Source organism: Periplaneta americana, chromosome 16, assembly GCF_040183065.1.
Source record: "Periplaneta americana isolate PAMFEO1 chromosome 16, P.americana_PAMFEO1_priV1, whole genome shotgun sequence".
In the NCBI taxonomy this organism is placed as follows: domain Eukaryota; kingdom Metazoa; phylum Arthropoda; class Insecta; order Blattodea; family Blattidae; genus Periplaneta; species Periplaneta americana.
The window spans coordinates 166,400,145-166,411,966 of record NC_091132.1 but is presented as its reverse complement, the minus strand read 5'-3'; the positions used below and the strand labels follow the sequence as shown (position 1 = coordinate 166,411,966).

Genomic DNA, 11,822 nt, shown 5'->3' with positions numbered 1-11,822 from the left:
GTACCGGAGCTTGCGGGGAAAATGTATCCCGTACCAAACGAAGCTAGTTATGGTCACCATACACCTAACGTGTCTTCAGAAGGACCAAACGCAGCGCTATACTCATAACCAGGGAACGGATTTATATGGACTAAAATATATGAAATATGTAAATATATATGTAGTTATTTTTACCAAAATATGGAATTAAATATGGATTTTTACCAAAATATGGAATTAAATATGGACTTAAAATTAAAAAAAAAATGACTATGTACGTTAAATATTGGTACATTTTAATCAAACTAAACAAAAAATATAATGGACGTACCTTATCTTCCAATGTAGTTTCAACAAAACACAATTTTTATTGTCTGTTACCATAACAATAGGTTACAAACATTTCTTTCAAGTGCTGAAAAGTGAATCTTCTTCTATTGTCTCTGAGGATAGATTTATACTGACTAAAAGAGCGTTCGACGTCACAAGAAGTAACTGGTACATAATTCAATTTCACAATGTCTGCTGGGGATAAGTCCAAGTTAATCTTCACTGTTGATTCACCACTCATCACAGCAACAACCTTTTGTAGTTCTTCATATCCAGGGTTTTTTGAAAGTACAGTGTCCACCTTAGCTCTTACTGCATCTGCAACTTTACCTCTACCACGATTCAGTTGTTCCACAGTACTATTTATAATTTCAAAACTTTCAGATAGTGAAAGGTGCCTATTTTGGAGACTTTTGAGCGTTTTTATGATGCATGAAAATGTATGCTGAATGTGAGCTAAGTCATTCTTCACACTTATGTCACAGGTAACTGTTTTCGCAGTATCAATTGAGACTGCATCTTCAGAGTCCAATGCAAGGAGAACATTGTTAATAGAGTCTATATGTTCGGCATAATATTCAACTGCTTCTAGCCATGTACCCCATCTAGTTAAAATTGGCTTTGGTGGCAATGGAATTTCAGGGTACATTTCTTTCAACACGTTAACTCTACTGGGAGCTTTGAGAAATACTTTTTTCACTGATGAAATCAACAAATCTACTTTAGGGAAATTGTCTCTGACCACTTCTGCCACACGATGAAATGCATGCGCCACACAAGTAAAATGAGTCAATTTAGGATATACAACAGATAATGCTTGTCCAGCTTTGACCATATAAGGGGCAGCATCGCTAATAAAGAATAACACATTATCGTACATAATACCCTTTGGCCACAGGATACCCATAGCTTCGTTGAACAGTTTAACTATAGTTTTGTTATTGCACTTTTCTAGAACATCACAATGTAAAAGAATTCGTTCAGAATATTGTTCACTTAACAAACCGATAACTACATTCCAACAAGTCTACCTTCTTTGTCGGGAGTCTCATCAATGGAAACCCAAATTGAACTATCTTTAATTTCATCTCTTATCTTCTGTATTGTCTCATCGTAGATGGATGGAGCATACGTCTTCCTAAGTGTTGACTCATCCGGGATTGTATGTTGAGTATATTTTTCAAGGAATTCCCTGAAGACCTTATTCTTTAGTTTGTAGAGAGGAATATCAGCAGAGATGAGAGAACGGCACAGGTCGATGTTAAACTCAGATCTTACATTCGATGTTGTTGGTTGTGTTAAAAACAATTGTCTCTGCTTGGAATTTAGTTGTTTGTTGGCCTGATGTTTACTAGTTGTAATGTGTTGTTGCACCAGGAACTTTTGTGTAGATGATACTGCACACTGACACAAATTACAAAATAATATTTTATTGTCAGTTGATAAACCATCTTCTTTAAATTCTGAAATGTAACTTGTTAGTTTTGATTTTAAATTGACTGAATGACGTACTTTTGGCATATTTACCGTCTTTATAGTATGATTTACAAAACTGAACCTATGTGTACTCTGACTGGCATTTAACTGTTGAGCTGCACAACTGAAGTCTGTTAAAAATTTTAAATTAAATTAATACAGTTTTGTAACTTACTTTCCCATTGTTGATAGGACTGCTAATTTTCAAATAACTCTGATGTTAAAGGGATTACTGAACATGTGTTTAAATCTCTATTGTTGAAATGTATTTTTAAAAGTTAATGGAATTTTGTTTTGTTTTATTGTTAAACCTAATATAATATGGACTGTTTTATATGAAATATGGAAAATATATGGAAATTAACGAAAATATGTACTAAACTCTAAAATATGGAAAAATATGGAAAATAAAAGTACGATTTTTCAACCCTACACATTGTGAAACATAAAGATAATGCAAAATATAAATTATATTAGCTTTATAAGTAAATATGTATTTACATATAAATCCTTTCCCTGCTCATAACTTTCGTCTTTACACGTTGACTACCATCGTGTTTTATGTAGCCTACTTCAGTCGTGAATGCTTGTAGAGGCACGGTATCCTTTCTGGTAATCAACGCGTTAAGAGTTATGCTTCAGTCTAAGGGTACGTACACGTTGGAGCGACGATAAACGATAAAAGAAGCAGCGATGCTATATCAGAGAGAATTGAAGCATTCATTGTCATTCAGGTGTGCATATTGGAGTAACGATGCAAGCGAAGAGACACGATAAAAGCGGATTAATGTTTGAACAATTCCATTTTCTTCGCTCTTGTCGTTCATATGATCTCTGATTAAGATAATTTTAATCTCTATAATGACCGGTGGTTGTCAATATATCCTAATATTAATCGATTTATTATTCTTTCGGCATATTAAATTAATTATCATAAATATTGGTAAATTGATCAGTTGTGTATTTGTTCGAGATACGTTATGTGATCGGTGATCACAAGAACCAATCACAACACAATGAATTTATACTAGCTTTGGGATGAGAATCGAGTTCAATTTTGTACGTATTTAAGCTATATTAGCCTTAAACCTAGCAGCTGATATTTCCTATATTATATCTTCTTTCATTAAATGGAAGTATAGAATATCTTCTACTGATAAATCAAAATGTTCGCTTCCCGCGTCCTCGTTGCTCCGATATGAACACTTGATTCTTTGATAATACCAAAGCGTCGCCAGGTCATTTCTTTTAGCGTTTATCGTTGCTCCAACGTGTACGTACCCTAATTGCTATAATTATTATTTTTTCCCTATTAAATCCCCAATTTTCCGAATTTTATCTCTCATAGGTTGGCAGACCTGATGCCATAATACGCTCTGCTATTGTCGACAATAACGTGATACCATTCTTTCACCGATACGGTTGAACGCTTGGTCTCATTATATGAAGTAGGAATTTGTAGCCTAAAGTTTGTTTATGTGAATTTGATACACATTTTTCGTTTACTTACGTATAATCCGAATTGATCACGAACCCATTTTCTAAGTTTCTAAACATCATGACTCATTTGAATTAGACACAAAATCTACCTGAAAAAACACATTATTCAAGACAAATCTCCATTGCCTCTACACTACAAGAGATTTATCTATATTTCAATTGTGCTCTCTGTGTGGCAACATGGATGTTCAATTTGGGGATCTGCTTCTGCATCACAAATAAGAAGAATACAGGTCATGCAAAATCGCTATTTGAGGCTGATGTCTGGTGCATTTTAGTATATTAGCAGCAAGAACCTGCACGATGATCTCTGTATTCCTGAGGTGACGGGGGTCCTAAGACAGAGCTACATCGGACTGTATAACTCCTTCCTAAACCACATTAATCCGCTACTTCGAGTAATTGTCACTAATCCACCACAAGATCCAGCACATAGAAGACTAAAAAGAAAACGGCATAGTAATATGAGGCTGTAGAGTATTTTGGGATTGTCAGTGGGCAATACCCATAAACAAGTGTCAAGTTATTTTATTTTATTTTATTTTTTTTCTTTTCTCTGTTCCTGTTATTCCCAACTATAATGTATTTATTTATGTACAATAAAGTTTACTTAATTAAAAAAATCATGACTCATCTAATCGCTGGAATGATAGAGGCGATGAAGAAGTACAGGGTCATCATTTTATTTTTACTACAATTTTTATTGTACCTGAGTTTTTGAATGTACTCCACTCCCACCCCTTCTACTAATGAAGTTCCAACTTCCTCCATACAGAACCAAGGCCGCATGTAAACACTACTGAGTTAGTGAGTATAGTACGTTCCAGAAATATGTTCGCGTTTTCGAGTGACGAAAGACCTTTCAATATTGAATCATATTTTCGCACAGGTACTGTCCGTTTGCCTACGTCGCATCCCGATTTCCCCCACCTGCTTCTCCTCGCCCCTCTGTAAGAGCTGGGCTGTCTTAGCTCTTCTCTGAAAACATTAATTTCTGTTAGGAATTGGACGTTTGCGTAATATTATGCAACTGTTAAAATAACTTAAATAAAAGGGCCTCGTTAATTAAATGTCACGTGATTTTCCCCCTTTCTACGATCCTGCGGCATAACCACATGGACGGACAGTAGATAGTATGTCTGAGTAATTTTATCTGTGCGGGTAGGGCAGAAGTGAAGATTGAATTTACAGTACGTAAGGTACTCTTTTACAGAGTAGGTACAGAATTATTTCACATGAGTTACTAGTACGAAGGAGGAAACTGGTAATTGGAAATAGATGCAATAGTCTATACTGCGATAATATGCACAAAAGAACTGAAGCCTGTATCGCAATGAACGGCCACCATTTTAAAAAATGTGTTTAAATATTCATATTATGATTATTTTTCAATTTAACTTCATTCACTATATTGTACGCTAATGTGGTGTAGACAGTATAGTATACACTGCATAATGAATACATTCATATGGATAACACTGTTCGTGAGTAAATACATTTATTCTTAATACAGTACTGTATTTTGATTAAACAAAAACCTAATGAAAATTATCGAACTCAAAATCGCGATATTTCCTAGTTTACGTAAATGGATGAACTACTGTTCTACCCTCCTATACCTAGTAAAGTGATTTGTTTGTGTTTTACTCCAGTATCATCGAACTAAAGTCGTGGAAGGGGATAGCAAACTGTGTTTCCGGTTCTCTGAAAGTATAGCCAGGTTAATATTAAAAATGTTAGTAAAAATAAAATGATGTCCCTGTATTTATGTGCATTTATATCTCAGATCTTATACTGTAGTTATATTGCACAGTAATTAACTTTATTTAGACATACTGTAAGTTCTCATCGCTATACAAAGTGGAAGGGGTTTAAGTGCCGGCCTTTTCGTAGTCGTCGGGGACGGTCTACAGCAGCCGTAGGCAAATTTATACTCGCGATGACATCACTGAACGCAAGTCGCAATACATAAGATGTAATATCAATCGAGGAGTATAGAGCACTTCGTTCTGATCTCAGTGACGGACACAAGCATCTGACGTAGACTACAGAATATTGATTTATAGATGGATGGATGGATGGATGGATGGATAGAATATATTTTATTTCACCTTCATTTTTACTATGCTATAATAACCTAGGAAAATACGTCACAAATTGCCACTCTTAATACAACTCGTAAATTTGAGTCTGATAGTCACGATCTTTGTTTAGATATTACAAGTTTTCGTTCAAGAGAGAAGTGTTACGAAATATATTGAATATAGAGCCGGACATAGCAGCTACAGTATGTAGGGTAGCGGCGGGCGATCCATGATAGGACTACATATATTTTCTATGGAGAACATTTTACATGAATCTAAGCCATTCTGCTTATGTTATACAATGGCAAAGTTTTATGCCCTCACTTATTTCCAGCTCTCTTAATAAAATGTTACTCCATCTAGTAGACATTTTTAAAGTCGTATTTCGAGTCCCGTATGTTACTATAGATAAAAGAGAGTTAATGTTCAGATTCATTTCTTCTATATATTTTCTTTATGCTTGGAATAACTCCTCTTCTGTTTATTTCCTTTAAATGCAAATGACATCGATCAAATATTCTTATACAGAGAGATCATTCGTAACTCCGCGAGTGAAATTACCAATTCTACTTTATCAATGTCTGTGCGTTTCCACCTAAAGCGGGAGACTAGACCACTGTTAATGCATCTTTGATTTTATTTCTCGTCCAGCTAGTGTTTCAATATCCCTTATCCATCTCTGTATGGTTCGTGTGGGTAATTTCTTACTGTTAAAACGTCAGATTATTCGGGACGAATGAACTGTCCTTCATTATAGAACTTCAATGATTTTGCGATTTCCAGAACGATGACATAACTTGTATTAAGTTCCCTTTAACTCATACTTTGTTTCATCATATTTTAGTACCGCAACTCCTATTTGAATTTATTTATTTTTTTAAGTTTTAATTGCTTCGTCCCGTCCAGACTTACGAAAAGAAATTTATGTTTATCCTTACTTTCTTTTCTATACATTTCTGTTTACAATTCCATTGATATGTTCATGCTTTCCTATGATTTCCTATGATTTCGTGATAATCTTATGACGTGTCGTAATGTCGCTAGATGTTTGATTTATAAGTGCCTATTAGAATTTTAGAACACAAGAGGCGCCTACATTGCCACCATATACAACAAATACTGCTCTTCCCATTTTTCCTTAAACACACGTTTCCGAACAGACGTTGAAGGTTTTGAGGAATAAACAGTCTAAATCTAATCAAGTAACCCGCCACTGATAGGTGCATATGTACTGCAGTTGTAGGGGAGTTGGATGGAAGGGAGGGGGTGAAGCAAAGACAGTTTACTATGCTGCCCTTGCGACATCACTTTTGCTAGTGATCGAGGTGACATTTTTTCCGATCCCTGGTCTATAGGATCAAAAAATGGCCGTGCAACATATGATCAAAACCTCATAGTTTTCCCAGAAAAAATTCTTTCCTTATTTTATTTGTGTTATACTGTTTATATCGTTAGTAAAATTACGAAAGCAATTACATCAGTAGGTTATCTAGCAAAGAGTTAGTATTAGTTTGAATGAATATTTGTGTGTTTTATTAGTTTTCGTGAAATTAAATAATAATGCATGCTTAAATTTGTTAATATTCTGGCGTGAGAGACATGCTAACATGTTTAGCAGGAATCATGCTGCCTACTGCAGTCTGCATAGGCGTACAGATCAGCTGAGTTCAAGCTCCCTGTCCATAGATCTCCTATCGAGGTGATAGCAGTTCAGTACATGTATTCGATAAACAATTTACAATGTCATTCATAATAAATTCAGGAATATCATTATAAAAGTCTTCGTAATTCAAGTGTGGCAAGAAGGATGTACCGTCAACGTTTTCCGCAAAGAAGTTACCTAATCGGTGAAGCTTTTAGCAGTTTCTCACTATATTATTAGAAACCAGGAGTTCGAAAATTACATAGCAAGAAATTTATTTAAAAATGATACTGCATAACGGAAGCGGGAGATTATAATGTAGCATTAGAAAAAAAAAGTTCTTGTGATATTGTGTAGTAAACCATTATTGTTTTTTTTTTAGACGTAGAATTAAAAATGGAAGAATATTGTTAAATAAAACGTAAATTTAACATAATGTTCTATTAATAAGATTGAAGGTTTGTATTTGCTGCTCGTTTTATGTAAACAACAGTATTGTCATGGTCCGCTCCTGCATTAGAACAGAGCAACCGTTTTGTAGGCCTACCGGTATGTGTGAACCCACTTGAGCTGTACTGTGTACTTGTAAAATTATGGTTTAATTAACGACGCTCGCAACTGCAGAGGTTATATCACCATAGCCGTTGTGCCGGAATTTTGTTCCGCAAGAGTTCTTTTACATGAGCCTGTTGCATTTAAGCACACTTAAATGCCATCGACCTAGCTGGGATCGAACCCGCAACCTCGACCACAGAAGGCCAGCGCTATACCAACTACGCTACCGAGGCCGACGTGTACTTGTAAATCCCCTCCTCCCCATCCAGCAACGTTGCAAAACGTCTAATATTGTAAACATGTATAATTAGTTAAATATTGCAATTAGAAAAAAAATTGTGAGGACATTTTTTCTTGGTTATGATATGAATAATGATCAGTTAAAATAATGGCACTTACACCCCTGACATTCTGTATATAACAGGTTAACAATGCTTAAGCATCTTCCTGTGCCCAAATTCTTCTTTTCCATTCTGCTCTATTTTGCCAGTCTCCTTCTGTCAATCTTTATGTGAGTCATTCCATGTCAAATCGTAGAAATTTCATATTTATATAATTTTAAAGTGCAATAATTGCAGTATTATATACTAATTTTTAGTGTTCAATCAAAATATAAATTGGGCCCCTTTTAGGGGGTTATATTTTTTAAATACGTTTTCATATATCAGGGACTTACTTCTAAAAAGGGGAAAAAATATCATTATATTCTTTGAAATGTTTTACGCAGAACTGCATTGGTTTTAGAACTCTATTCGAATCAGAAGTCGCTGTGCAATTAATTTACTGATGGTGTTTTCGGGTCGGATTGAGTGAGACCGCGCGCCGGAGCATACAGCTGCGACAGCAGCAGCGAGAGTGAGTAATACATTATCAGTGGTGCGGTGTTACTTTACGTAAATAAACAGATAACCTCTAGTTCTAAAAGCACGTAATGTCCCTTCAACACTTAGCAGTTTCCCCTTAATTTATCTAACAATAATTCCTAAGTCTTTTGAAGTAGGTATCGTGTTGTGTTGTGTGCATGTCAAATCAAACACCTGTATACGAAACGTGACCATTTAGTATTTGCTTAAATCTCCTAAAATATGTTCTGCAGATCAAAATAAGAGGTCTGTAATTTTTTCTGGGATCATACTTTAAAATTTTACTATTTATACTCTTTTAATTATATGACAAATTCATCCACGACGCAGTATGAAAATGCTCATTGTTAAGATTATATGCATCATAGACGTTGAGTGTTGGTGCCATCTGAAATGGGAAGAAATGAACTATTATATTAATTCTTTTAAGTATAAGTTGAAATACAAATGGGGTTGTTTTAGAGGGCCACTTTTTAAACATAACTTAATATTTTTTTTTATAAAAGCTTACTTTAAAAACGCAAAAAAATACGTACAATCTATCATATTTTACATAGAACTACGTTGGTTTCAGATTGATTTTGAGTAAGAAATAACTTTAAAAATAAATGTCACCACGAAGATGAGTTTGGGATTTGTGCTGAGTGGCATTTTTTTGCTACATCACATGGAAAAGGGCCTTGTGATGGCATTGGCGGTACCGTTAAGCGCCTTGCTATGAAAGCTAGTATTCAACCTGGTATAGATCCTATTGTAACACCAAGGAAACTGTATAACTGGGCTGAGAAAAACATTTCTAATATTGCTTTTAAATTTTTTACCATTAGTGAACACAAAAAACATAGCAATATTTTCTACTCAAGGTACCAACAAGCAAAAGTGGTACGAGGTACCTTACAACTTCATTCTTTTGTTCCACTGACAAAATCTCAGGCCATGATAAAGAACTATTCCCTTCAAAGTGAGAGCAAAGTGGTGGACATTAAATAGAATTGATATTGGTTGTAGTTGATTAGTTTTAAAAGTCCAGTGTTGTGTAAACTGTAGTTATTTTCACATGAGTATATTTTACAAAAACAGTATTAAAATAGAGTACTGTGTTATGTAAATTACGTAAAAGAGTGATATTCTGACCGTGGAACAGTGTAAAGTGGTCACACGACTCTCATCCGGAGCTGCACCTGCACATCATCTTGCAACAGTACTTATGCAGCCCGCGACCTCAAGACGCGCAGCTTGGTGAGTCATTTAATTATTCTTCAATGGCTCGAAGTAGAGTTCTGATTTTTTCAAGGGCGGTTAAAATAATTTCAAGGTATTTAAGGATTTTTTTCTGTAATTTTAAAGTAAGCCGCTGCCATTAAAACATATTTTTATACATTTAAATGTTTTTTAAAACAAAGTTAACAAACTTATATGTTTATATTATTATGCGAAGAATAAAGTGTGTACCGTCACCTTCAAATTGAGACAAAGAGCAAATCTCTGTGATGATTATTAGTGGAGATAATGATGCGCGAACTATTTCAGAATCTTTGATAACACATATCGACTACAATAATCGATATAGACAACAATAACAAAACACGTATTTATTTTTTCAATCCATAGAATGTGTAAAATTTGTTTTATCTAAATCGGAGACATGAAAGTCAATTCCAGGCTAAATTTGTGCGATTTGACGTGGAATGACTCATGTATCTCCTCCATCCATATAATCCGTGGCCTTCTCCTCTTTCCCTGCCTTCAGCGATCCATTCCAACATCTGTCTTGGCAGTCTATCCTCCGGGAAAACTGTCGATCAGCGACAATAAAGACTAGTTTCGAAAAAAAATAATAGTAGTAGTAGTAGTAGTAGTAATAATAATAATAATAATAATAATAATAATGTCAGAAGTTTAGAGCCCAACGTGAATTGGAAAATTTCAGCATGTAGACACATGGTCTGCCTCTGACAGTGAGCTCTATACTATACTATTGTACACTATCTACCAAAAAAGTAGTCCACACCTGTGGAGTAACTGTTAACACGTCTAGCCGCGAAACCAGGTGGCCCGGGTTCGATTCCCGGTCGGGGCAAGTTACCTGGTTGAGATTTTCCCCGGGGTTTTCCCTCAACCCAATATGAGCAAATGCTGGGTAACTTTCGGTGTTGGGCCCCGGACTCATTTCACCGGCATTATCACCTTCATCTCATTCAGACGCTAAATAACCTAAGCTGTTGATAAAGCGTCGTAAAAAATAAACTACTACTACCAAAAAATAATTGGGAACCCAGAATTTTACGTGCTAGATGCCATGTTTCGGCGACTACTATGCAGTGGTATGCAGACAATAATGTTCACCGGTTGGACTGGCCTGCACAGAGTCCTGATCTCAATCCCATTGAGCACCTTTGGGACGAATTGGACCGGCGATTGAGGTTTCGGGAAATGCGGCCAACTTCCAATGTCCAACTGAGTGCCATATTGCAAGATGAATGACGACGCATTCCAGTGGATATCCTACACAAACTAGTGGAGAGCATGCCTGACAGGGTGGCTGCTGTTATAGCAACAACAGGTGGTACCACGAGGTTCTAAAGTGGCAAAAACAGTGCCCAATTACTTTTTGGTAGATAGTGTAGTATAGAGCTCACTGGTCTCTGATTATTGGATCATTACCGGGGCGGTCCTCGCCACTTGGACCAACTTCAGAACGCAACTTCACATCCAACGGTAGAACTAGAAACTAGGTTAGTATTTGGCCACCAGATGGCAGTGTCTATTTAATGTATACTAATAATACAGAAGTGTACATAAAACCATTTTATTGCGAACTCTGCGTAAATATTATGACAAGTTACATTGCGTTAACCAATAACTACACTTTATAAAACGCTTTTGCGAAGAAGTTTCAGTTATATTTATAACAGTTAATTAAATATGAATGAATTGTAAAGAGACATCCAGTGAGTAGTTGAACGTAGGGTGGACATAAAAGGGCTGAGTGAGGATACCTCGGCATACTTACCTGGCGTAGGGGTTACCGTGATCATGAAGGCGGTTCCCCCAGGGTGAGACTCTTCCATTGCACTGCGGTTGGGTTGACCCCTGCGATTGCTCCAAATGTGAGTAACTCGGGCGCGTAATCTTTGGTAGTCGGGACTGCGTTCGCGCTGTCCCGGAATTAGTGTATAATAGTGATGGGCGAAGTTGTTCTTTTCCCGGAACAGTTCCGACGGTTCCGGTTCCGAAAAAATACTATGTTCCAAATAACAGTTCCGAAATAACAGTCACCAGTGGTGATGAGTCGGAGTCGTTGAGTCGTTCAAACGAACGGTACAGTACCCTCCCTCTTCACCATAGACAAATAACACCATGCAGCTCACACTGGAGCACTCACAGGCATGA

At 36.2% G+C, this 11,822-nt stretch overlaps 1 non-coding gene across 1 annotated transcript; it reads left to right on the top strand.

The window, feature by feature from the left end:
• The first annotated feature begins 11,434 nt into the window (after positions 1–11,434).
• LOC138692310 (U1 spliceosomal RNA) lies at positions 11,435–11,596 on the top strand. The gene has a single exon (XR_011330062.1). It is a non-coding gene; the product is annotated as a U1 spliceosomal RNA (small nuclear RNA).
• The last annotated feature ends 226 nt before the right edge of the window (positions 11,597–11,822 follow it).